At 34.0% G+C, this 11,164-nt stretch overlaps 1 pseudogene across 1 annotated transcript; it reads left to right on the top strand.

The window, feature by feature from the left end:
• Positions 1 to 6,468: 6,468 nt before the first annotated feature.
• On the top strand, positions 6,469 to 9,557 carry LOC143604787 (putative membrane protein At4g09580; annotated as a pseudogene). The gene is made up of 4 exons (XR_013148357.1): positions 6,469 to 6,713; positions 7,732 to 8,002; positions 8,387 to 8,557; positions 9,122 to 9,557. The product of XR_013148357.1 is annotated as a putative membrane protein At4g09580 (transcript).
• The last annotated feature ends 1,607 nt before the right edge of the window (positions 9,558 to 11,164 follow it).

Raw genomic sequence — 11,164 nt, 5'->3', positions numbered from 1 at the left:
ATTGCAAGGTGCCAACAAGGTTAGTATTACTTCAAGGATTGTCTCTTTCACCCTTTAAAACCGTTTATTGAACCCTAGAGATGTCATAATCATATTAGGGTTTGAGTTTTGATTAAAACAGTTACCGACAGATTCGTACTCGTTTATTGTTTGGTCTGTAACTCAATGATAATTCATTATTTTTGATCGATTCTTGTTTCCATGATGTTCTAATTTGCGTCTAGTTTCCATAACGGTATAATTTGTAATTTTTGGATAAGATTTGAATGGTTTTTATGATTTTATAAAAACAAGTGTCAAAGCTGATGCGGGGAGTCAAATTCTGGTCTGTCTTCCCGACATCATAACCTTTTTTGACAAGTCCAAATTGGTTGATTCCACTTCTGGAACTTCAAATTTTGAGTTAGGATTCCAACCCAATTTGAATCGTTTAATTTGGTTTGGTATTGATTTTTAAACAAATAAAAACCTTCTGTTGCGCACTGAAATAGCTGCGCGTACCTTTCTGTGTTGAAGGAATTTGTATGATTTTTGTGTATACTGGAAAAATATAACAAAAATATTTTTAGAAACCTAAGATACTTATGTAACTCTGGTAAAATTTCATAACAAAAATATTGTTGATTGTTGCGTTTAGCGCATTTTTTGAGGGGATTAAAAACCAATTCAGACTGTGTGGCCTCGGTATGATATACGGGTTGTGAAAAAATTTATTTTTATATTAATGGGTCTGAATTGGTTTTCGGTTGCTCAAACGGGTCGGTACAACGCAAATTCGCGTTTAATTGGTAGTTTATGCGTTGTACAAACGAATTGCCGACCCATCCAACTCGTGTAGTGTCGTGTGGACTTTTTGGCTGTAATTATACTAAATTCGGTCCACACGGGGCGGAGTTGGTTGCTAAATGCATAAACAACTCGTTAACGCGCGCATTCGATATAATTAACAACTTTTGGGTGTAGCTTGGAAATCCTTTGTCCCCGGAATTAACTAAGGGTAGTTTTGGTAAAAATGAGGCCTCGGGGGCTGTTGTCATTGGAATTGGAATGGTTGAGGCTGTAGGTCAATCAAATCATGTTAGAACGCCTCATAGGATAAGCGAGTCGGTACGGTTCCATTAGTAATCTTTGTGTGTAATCCGACAGGCGTTTGATTTGTGAGAGTACTTAGGGGTTCACTAGCCCGTTGCTATTTGTGTGGCTCGTGTCAGGTGAGTTCATGATGCTCTTCTAAACTCATTTTACGTTTTGGGCTAGCATACACACTCTATTACCATTATTACTCAATTTTTCTCGTGACAATTATTTGGATGGCATCTCGTAGTTTTATTATTATTTGAACATTTATGGAACTAGGTGTGGACCACATTATATGCCTTCGGATATTTTGGACGCGTTTTGGTCATGAATTCCTTAATGGTTATATGTTGTTTATGGTCTAGGTTCGTGGATGTTATTAGGTCTAGTACTAATTGAATACGAGTAGACCTACTTACTTTAGTTCATATTTTGAACGGAACTATATATATATATATATATATATATATTAACTTATGGCCTATGATTGTTGATATTAATTAGTTCTTTGTGACTAAGATTTATATGAGTAGGCCTATTGATGTGTGTGTGCATGGTGATTGTGGACGGGTCAACTATATTACTCGGGTTCTTAAATCCCGTGATATATTGCTCGGGTTCTTAAATCCCGGGGCGGGTTCTTAAATCTCGTGTGACGTGCTTATGTCTTACCGCGTTCGGGTCAAATATAGTACTCGGGTTCTTAAATCCCATGGTGGGGAGGCCCGTACGCGTGTTCGACCGTGAATATATTATCTGGTGATTGTTTATTTATTTATTTGCCTATTGTTTCCTATACTGTTTTATACCTATAACCTTTGAAATGATTTATGAATGTTGATTACTAAAACGTGAACTCACTCAGCTCAAGCTGACTTTGTGTGTATGTTAGTTTGATTTTCAGGTTAAGGACTAGAGATTATCGCTTGGATGTGCTGGAGACTACTCGGGCGGTTGAAGGCATTCCTAGTCGAGGACTTTCCAAATAAAACGAACATTTTATTTTATATTTGATTTTGGGCACATGTCTCCGGTTTTGGGGTTTTTAATACTTAACATTTTCCGCTGCTTATTACTCTAAACTGGTTTTAATGAAATGAACTTGTTTGGCTTTAAATTTTTGAGAATTTTGGATATGATTACCAGCTGTAGGATTTTCGGGTTTTCAGGGTCTTACAAGAACGTAGTAAAAACTTGCATGAATTTGTGTTAGCAAAAAGTATATATTTCGAGAGTAAATATAGCATTTGTGAAAATATTTTTATAAAACGAAACAAAAGCATAAATGTGTGTGTACGTATATTTAGTATAAATATATATTTTCTTTCAGCAAATCATTAACAAATCATCAACAGGTTGTCGAATCACATTTAAGTTAACACCCTATTGAAACACTTTTAACTAGTTGGGTGAAACGCAGTCGTAAACGTGTAAGTGTCGGAAATGAAACATTAGATCTTAATTGTCTTCGCACCTTATAGGGTACTCATAGGTCGGGAATCTGACTTATAATTATCTAGCATATGTTCGAGAATCAGGTGAGTCTCACTCCCCATTTGTATTGTTTTATAATTATTTTTGGGGGAAACATACTAGTTATATTTCATGTAATAATACGAAAACAAGGCTCAATTATATGTCTTCTATTTAGGAAAAATACACTAGTTCTATTTTATATGATAATACGAAAACAAAGCTCTGTTTTATTTTTATATTTCCATGAGGTGTTTGGTTCAAGAGCTCGAAAAGTTCCCTGTCTAAGTATAACCATTAGCTATGGATTTAGCCGTGGAAATATCGAATAGTGCCATTGGGTTTGACACCCCCTATCACGGTTAGTCGCACTAACCACCGACCTTGAGGATTGAATGATAGCAATATATTCCACATTGTTACCCGCTTAGCGAGAAGTAGGGCAAGGATATCAAAGGTTTGGTTATGTCTCATGGAGTTACATAGTATTCGTATTCCCTACAGGTTTACGAATTTGTTTATTTTTGCTTGTTTTGGTTATTATAGGCTCATATAATTCTTATCAACGTTTTCGGAGGAAAACCATGGTTGAATATTATGAATATATACATTTGTGTATTATCAATGGTTTTGAAGGAAAGCAATCAAACATTACGAATATGGAAAAATTTAAAATACAAAGGGGCACAAAAATGAGAAGTATGAGAAGGATTTGTGGCCACACAAAAAACCCTTCAAAAAAAAATTTCAAAAAATTAATAAAAAAATCAAAAATTAAAATATAAATAAAAAACGAAAAATTAAAAAAACTAAAATGTTTCCCTTGTCATTCTCGTTCCCAAAGACAATGTAGAGACAAAAGACACAGTGACGAAAATGAACAAAAGACACAATTATAACTAGAAAAAGACACAATAAATCCCAAAATATAGCACAATGCCGAACAAAATATAACACAAAGTTGAGTAATATAACACAATATCAAGAAAAAAAGACCCAATGTCAAGGAAAAAAAACATAATCAATGACGAAAATAAACACAAAACACAATGATAAATAAAAAGACACAATGATCTTTTTCCCTTAACATTTTTTTTAGAACGAGGAAGACGGTGGAAACATTTTTGTGTTTTTTACTTTTTTTTTTGTTAAATTTTGAGTTATGATTTGTTATTTAACTTTTTAAATCTTTTTGAAGGGTTTTTTTTTTGTGGCTATAAATCCTTCTCATTTTTGTCCCCCTTTGTAGAATAACTTGACCCTACAAATATATACATTTATAGATCATCAACGTTTTTTGAAAAAACGATCAAATATCATGAATATATACATTTATACATTATCAATGTTTTTAGGGAAAACGCTCAAACATTTTGAATAATTTACAAATTACCATAAGTTTCGAGTAAAACTATGAAACATTCCGAACCAATTATATAGTTTTTGAGGATAGCTATGAAACACTATAAAACACATAGACGTATAACTGCTTTCAGAAGGAACTATTTCACTTATTTACTATTGAGGTTTTCAAATATACATCAGTTACATCATGTCAATAAACACGTGAACTCACCAACTTTATGTTGACTTTTTTAAGTATGTTTTTCAGGAAACTATCTTGGAATTACATGCGTCACTAGGAGTGCCTTCGCATGAACAAAGCCTACGAGAACCATAACCATCACATCCTGCGTTTCCTTCTTGGCGGGGTGTGACATCAACACGTGGCGTGATTTCATGAATTGCGGCGCCGCGATACGCAACAACCATAGGAAAAGCCCCATCACGTATCACGATGGGAGCCAAAATCTGCCTATAAAAGGGGAGCTACGGGATTGAACCAAATTCATACCAAAACACCTTTCTAAACACACACTTAGCCTTGGAATTTGTGCCCCAACTTTCCTGACGAATCGACGACTTGTTCATCGAAGTTCATGCGAGTTACGAAGCCCCGAATCCCTGCTAACGTCCAAACCGTCTCTCTTATCGAAGTTCTGCCGACGAGTTGCTGTTATTTTCTTCTTATTACTATTCTTGAGTGATTATTTAAGGTAGGGTTATGTTTAAGTTATTTTAATATATAGTTATAATAGCTGAGACCTAGTCGAGGGTATAGTCTTTAACCTTGAAAGATTTCTATATTCTAACTAATGTTTTTACAAAGAAAATGACATTACTTTAATAAGAAGTAATGCTATCATAACTATATATTTTGACGGGCATGTATTAACTGGAAGGGGGATATCACTAGTAGTAAGTTTCTTGCCTAAGAAAAGTAATTCGTAAAAATCCCAATCAACCGCAAGACCTGTTTACTTACCTGTAGAAACTTACCAACATGATCGAACTTATTAGGCCAAAACATGCTATTCCAAATGTCATATATAAATACAAGTATGTTTTCATAAACGACTGTAACTCTATCAAGGTTAAACTAGACTTTAAGGTCTGCTGCTCGATCAAGAAACACCATCAAGGTATTTATACAAACATATTTTACACTAGGTTAACATCATATAGACGTGAAAGGTTTTCAAACGTCACCAAACCGAAAATCACAGGTAAATACGTTAAACCTTTTACAGATAGACATTTTTACTCTTGTAGTAAATAGGTTGTTTATTACAAAGAGTCTGATAAACATTTGTATGAGATTACATGATCTTTAAAATCATTGCAATACAAAATAGAAAATAAAAGCAACTCAGACCGATTACACATGTGTCTGGATCCAAACATAACTGACTAAACAGGCATAGAAAACCTAGTCAGTCATAACCGACTCTCCAAACAGGGTACATAGCTTAGGGGAAACTCTATCTCCAAACAGGGGCTATGTAGCTCAGGGAACTCTGGAATTGTGTGTGTAGGGCAGTGCTACAAATCCTAGGAATGACCGCATTCCTGTTGAGATTGTGAACATAAAACTATATTTGTATTTAGCGACTGTTATAAATTCTTTTAAGAGTCAGTCAATGTTTCACCAGCTCATCGCTGACATATTTTCCCAATCATTGCAGATATTTAAGTGCAGGTAGCTATAGACAAGGATTAGAGTCACGCGGATAGTTGATCGCGATACAAGATGGCTCAATTTTGAATATAATCCTTGTAAAATATAAAAACAATATTTAGCAACCAAATACTCGGGTATTTAATTCCCGAGTAAGTTTTCAATGTAAATTAATATTTTATAAAGTCTTTAGCTAAAATAAACCGCAACTCTTACATATTTACAAAACATGTACCAACTGGGTATCACACTCTTAGACCCTAAGTCGGGATATGCCAACCAATAGCCAGATTGACATGCTTTACTCATTTAAATAAACTTGACGACCCAGTTACTTATTTGTGACCCATTAACCCATTTTTACAACCAACACAACAAGCCAATTCGCATGATTACAACTTGACCGCCACTCGCCGACCTGTTCGACACTTTTAAATAAATGATGAGTTAAATTCGTCATGTTCATGTTACACAATTTAAGTACGTATGACATATAATTGACAAAAAAAATATATATACGGAATATATATTTTGTAAGTTATATAATGAAAATAACATGGCACCAATAACAATATGCACATGCAGCAATCACCAAACGTGACAGAATTCCAATAATAATATGCAACGAATATTCTGAAACCAACCCCATGATATAATGATAATCACATTAAACCAAACCGAAAACATTGATAAATATTAAAAAAAAAAAAAAGTCCCAAATCCATCACCACCATCAACAGAATTGCCTCACAAGCTACCTACCTATAACCCAATAATAATAATAACCCATTACCTTTCTTCCTCTCATTCCATTCCCAGTGCCAATGTTTCCCTCAATTCCTCATTATTAATAATCCAATATATATCCTCATAACCCCTTTTAATCCAATTCAATTCCAATGGAACAACAGGACACAATAACATCTTCTTCTTCGTCTTCAGATGATTATAATAATGGGGAAAACAAGGTTAAATCATTAGCACTATCATCTAAATTCCCATTAACCATTTGGGAGATAGCGGGTGCGTCCGGTGTCTTCTTGAGTTTCGCCCTTGGTCTCCTCGCTGTTTACCTTACATTGCCTGATTCTGATTACAGCTTCCTCAAGCTTCCAAGAACACTTGAAGATCTTCATATTCTTAGGTATTTTAATTTATTATGTCAAATTGGATCTGGGTTGTGTTCCAAGTTTTGTTTTTTTAACCGTTTTATTCATTTGTATGATTAAAATCCATATAGTTTTGGCCTTTATTGCAATTATGATTCTTGTATGTCATAGTCTTTGATAAATTGTTACGGTGAGGTGAATAAAGAGTCTAAATTGTTGATTCTTGAAATTGGATCCATAACTAAATATGCTTTTAATTCTGTGAAATTGGATCCGGGTTGTGTTATAAAGTTTTGGTTTTTTTTTTTCTTTATTTTGGATTGGGATTTTTGATAATTTTATTGATTTGTATGCAATTATTGAAGTGTAATCTCATATGAATTCTATTAAGAACAAAAGCATCCTTCTTTAATAGGCAAAGTCTGGTATCCTTAGATTGATGGCCTTTATTGTAATTATGATTCTTGTATGTGATAATTTTTTAATAACTTTTTTATGATACTTATCAATTATGATTCTTGTGATAGCTTAAAGGGCCTAGAGTCTTGATTTTTGAAATTGGATCAATAGCTAAATATGTTTTTTGTCATGTAATCTAATAGTCTATCTCCAATTTTGCAATTTGATTGCTTAATATTTTGGAATATTGGAATAAAAAGATTATGAATTTCTGGCTATTAAGATAAATGAATGTGAAGTGCCTAAAAGCACCTGCAAATATGTTCATCCGAGTTTATATTAGATAAACTATATAACGTATGGTTTATTGTAATATCGTTTGATATGATTTGATTAGGTTTCCTTTGTAATTAATTATTATAAATCATTGGTCAGTAATATATGATACCTTACATGTAACAATATTGCATTAAGCCCTAATTTATATATTCTATTTAATAATTTCTAGTTCTGTAAGATGCAATTACCAATTTGAAAACAAATGGCAAACAAATGAGTCAAATTTTTGACATGTGTCTATATGTTTCTTTATTATACAATGTGTTTTGGGGTATGAGTTTGAAAGCATTAATGTCTTTTCTTGATTTTTCACAGAGATAATATAGAGGGATATACAAGTGATTACACTGTATAAGTGTTAGTGGGATATTGCGTGGTCTATATCTTTATGCAAACGTTTATGATCCCGGGAACTGTTTTAATGTCACTGCTTGCGGGGTCCCTTTTTGGTGTTCTAAGAGGCGTAACTCTCGTTGTCTTTGCTGCTTCTGCCGGCGCGTCATCTTGTTATTTTTTATCTAATTTGATTGGTCGACCCCTTATCTCGTCTTTATGGCCCGATAAATTGATTTTCTTCCAAGATCAGGTAAATTTGCTAAACTTTAAAATGTTTGCTAAAATGAATGTGGCTTGAACGAGTTAAAAGTCATAATAAGTATATTCTCATTGGCATGAAATCTCTTAAATTATAGCATTTTGAAATTTTGATTGTCGTGTAACAACATAATTTGTTTATCATAAGTAAACATTAATATTTGATAAGTTCAAGAAAAATTAGGACAAAATATGATCATGAAACCAAATTAACTGGCATAAGTGAACTAAAAAATCTGAACCTATGGCTTTATGTGTTTTCAAAATATCCAAAACCGACCCATGCACACCCCTAGTGGGTTGGCTTGGTTCGGAAGTTAAAAGCCTGGATCTTTATCTGTTGAAGAGGTTAAGGGTTTTAGTTTTGCTTGCTTAGGTGGCTAAAAGGCGAGACGGGCTGCTGAATTACATGCTTTTCTTAAGGTTGACCCCGACCCTGCCTAATATGTTCATAAATGTTGCTTCGCCAATAGTAAATGTGCCTTATCATACATTCTTACTTGGAACTACAATTGGACTTATTCCAGCTGCTTACGTGACCGTCAAGGTATTATTCTTCTTAACCTTTATGTGCTTAGTTTTTAATATATTCGTCTTCAAGTAAGAAGTGCATTGGTCGGTTTGGGCTCAAACCGAACCAAAAATTTGATTTTTGGGCTTTTGAAAACCTTCGGTTTCAGTGTTCACAATGGGTTCATTTCAGTTTGTGTGATTTTGATTTTGTCCTGTGGGTTTGAAAATTTTGGGCCCAAAACAGGGCCCGCAATAACGATATTGGGCCTGAAACTTTGGGCCTAGAGTTTTTTTTTGTTAGTTAATGATTTATTGACACATTTGCGTCTAAAAATTTTAGCTACGTCATTTATTAATTTCTTATAAATACTACATATTAAAAAATAAAAATTTTAATCCTTAATTTTAATAACAAAAGTCGGTTTTTACGGGTACACCACTATCTTAAAAGGGTATTTGGATGTGCGTTTAAAAATTTATTATATGAAATGTCAATTTGGATAAACGAATTCTGGTTCTGGTTATCTGAACATTTAGAGGTCAAATAATCAGTTCTATACAACCGAATGTTTAAACGTACTCTGTTTTTTTTTAACAGGCGGGAATAACTCTTGGTGAATTACAGTCAATCAGAGACTTGTATGACATCCATTCAATCGGAACCTTGTTTCTCATCGGGCTTGCTTCTATTACCCCTACACTCATAAGCAAGAAGAATGCACCCTGACAATTTGTTCATGCTTTGCTTATAGTGTTTCTAACCAATCCTCTTAAAGATTTGAAGTCTGTACAAAATTACATATTAACCCTCCATTAAGACCTTCGGTTTCGGCGGTTGAGATTTGTTGGTTTGTACTACAGATGTTGGAGAGGCAAAAGGGATATAAGTTGTTCAGTTCTGTAAAGGGTAACTAGGTAAAATGGCTAAAATGCAGTTTAGTCTATGTTGAAAAATAATATTCCTAGTGTAAAGAGTCACTGACATGATAGATTGCTGCTATGGCTTTATTTTATGAAATGTGAAATTGGCACTACTAATGAAATGGCTGCTAGTCTTTCCTTTATTAAATAGATATTATATTCTTAGGCATTGTTAAATATATCCACACTAATAATAGTCTAAAATATAGCATATATGTATTATAATAAAGCATATCAAAAAGAAAAAAAAAATTCCATTGCAAATCCTTGAAAGATGGTTATTGTTAAGTGAATCTGGAGAAAGTTTCAGGTTTTTGAATATGTAAACCTTTTTTCGATGAGGGTGCCATCAGCGATTGATTTTATCGCTTTCTAGAGTTAAACGAGTCTGTAGAAGAGATAGACATGGTTAAACAGCCGTATAGAAGAGTTACGGCATCATTAAACAACCGTATGAAAAGGATCTCCATGGTTAAACGCCTGTACACAGATGAAATGATTGACATGACAATAGTAGATGTGTATATAATGTAAAATCTGTTCTTATGGTGTACTTATGTCAACATCTTTTTATACCATCTTGATTAATACAATATGAATGTCATGCCATTCATTGGTTGTGAACATTTGGCTTTCATGTGATTCTCTCGGTAAGATGTTTCAAACATTTTCAAAGTAAACTATATTATCCAAACCAAATTCTAATTACCATTAGCTAAGTTGAACAACTAGAAAAGATAATTATGAATCTATGAAATGTGAATTAGGGAAAACTGAAATAGGTTGATGGGTCATGGGCAAAGCCAGCCCCAGCTTTGACGTGATGCAAGGCTTGGCCACCATCTAGGGCCGGTTATCGACGGGAGCTTGAAATTTTAAATTTTGTATACATATACAGGGCCGGCCTTAGGGTATGGTGGGGTGGTCGACGGCCCGACCATAGTTACCGAATTCGCTTGAAGACCCACGAATTGCGAATTGGTACGCGATGAACCCAAACGAAATTCACTACGTTCCAGTTCGCTCCGGTACGGCGTACCAAACAAACGAATTCGGTGTTCCAATTCGCTCTGGTACGCCATGTCAATTTTTGATAGCAGTGCTGCCATTTTCGCTGGAACAGGAGGAAATTGGAAGCGGCGGTGTGTATGAAGTTAAGAACGTGGGTGGTTTTGTTATAGGTTTTAAAAGTTTGGTTAATTTGACATTTATTCCCCCTTAAGCTTTCACCAGTTTACATTTAGACCTTAAAATTTTATAAATGTTCACATAAAAACAATAAAAATAGTAAAAATAGTTTGTGTTTATTAACAATTAACTCCCTCTATTTTCGCTAGTTTACATTTGATCTTTAAAACTTAGAGTTTATAGATAAAAGTTATAAAATTAACATGATATATATAAATTATAAATAATTATTATTTTATTTGGGTATATCGAACTGAACTACATGGTACACCGTACCTGTTCGTACCGAAATGAGCCTACCCCCTCTGTACCAAATACGTTACATTTGGCGAATTGCGTACCCGAACCGCGAACCCGTACCGGATCGAACCGCGAATTAGGTAACTATGGGCCCGACACCCCGCTAGGCCCGATTTTTTTTTAAATTATACGTATTTTTATTAAAACAATATGTATATTTAGTGTTTAAATTCAATTATATAACCATTAGCTTGGTCTAGTGGCAAAAGGGGTTTAATCTTATTTTTATAGA

The sequence above is a fragment of the Bidens hawaiensis genome, unplaced genomic scaffold, assembly GCF_021521415.1.
Source record: "Bidens hawaiensis isolate Kalapana, Puna unplaced genomic scaffold, B.hawaiensis_p1.1 tig00066664_1, whole genome shotgun sequence".
NCBI classification, from domain to species: domain Eukaryota; kingdom Viridiplantae; phylum Streptophyta; class Magnoliopsida; order Asterales; family Asteraceae; genus Bidens; species Bidens hawaiensis.
This window is presented reverse-complemented; position numbering and strand designations above follow the sequence as displayed.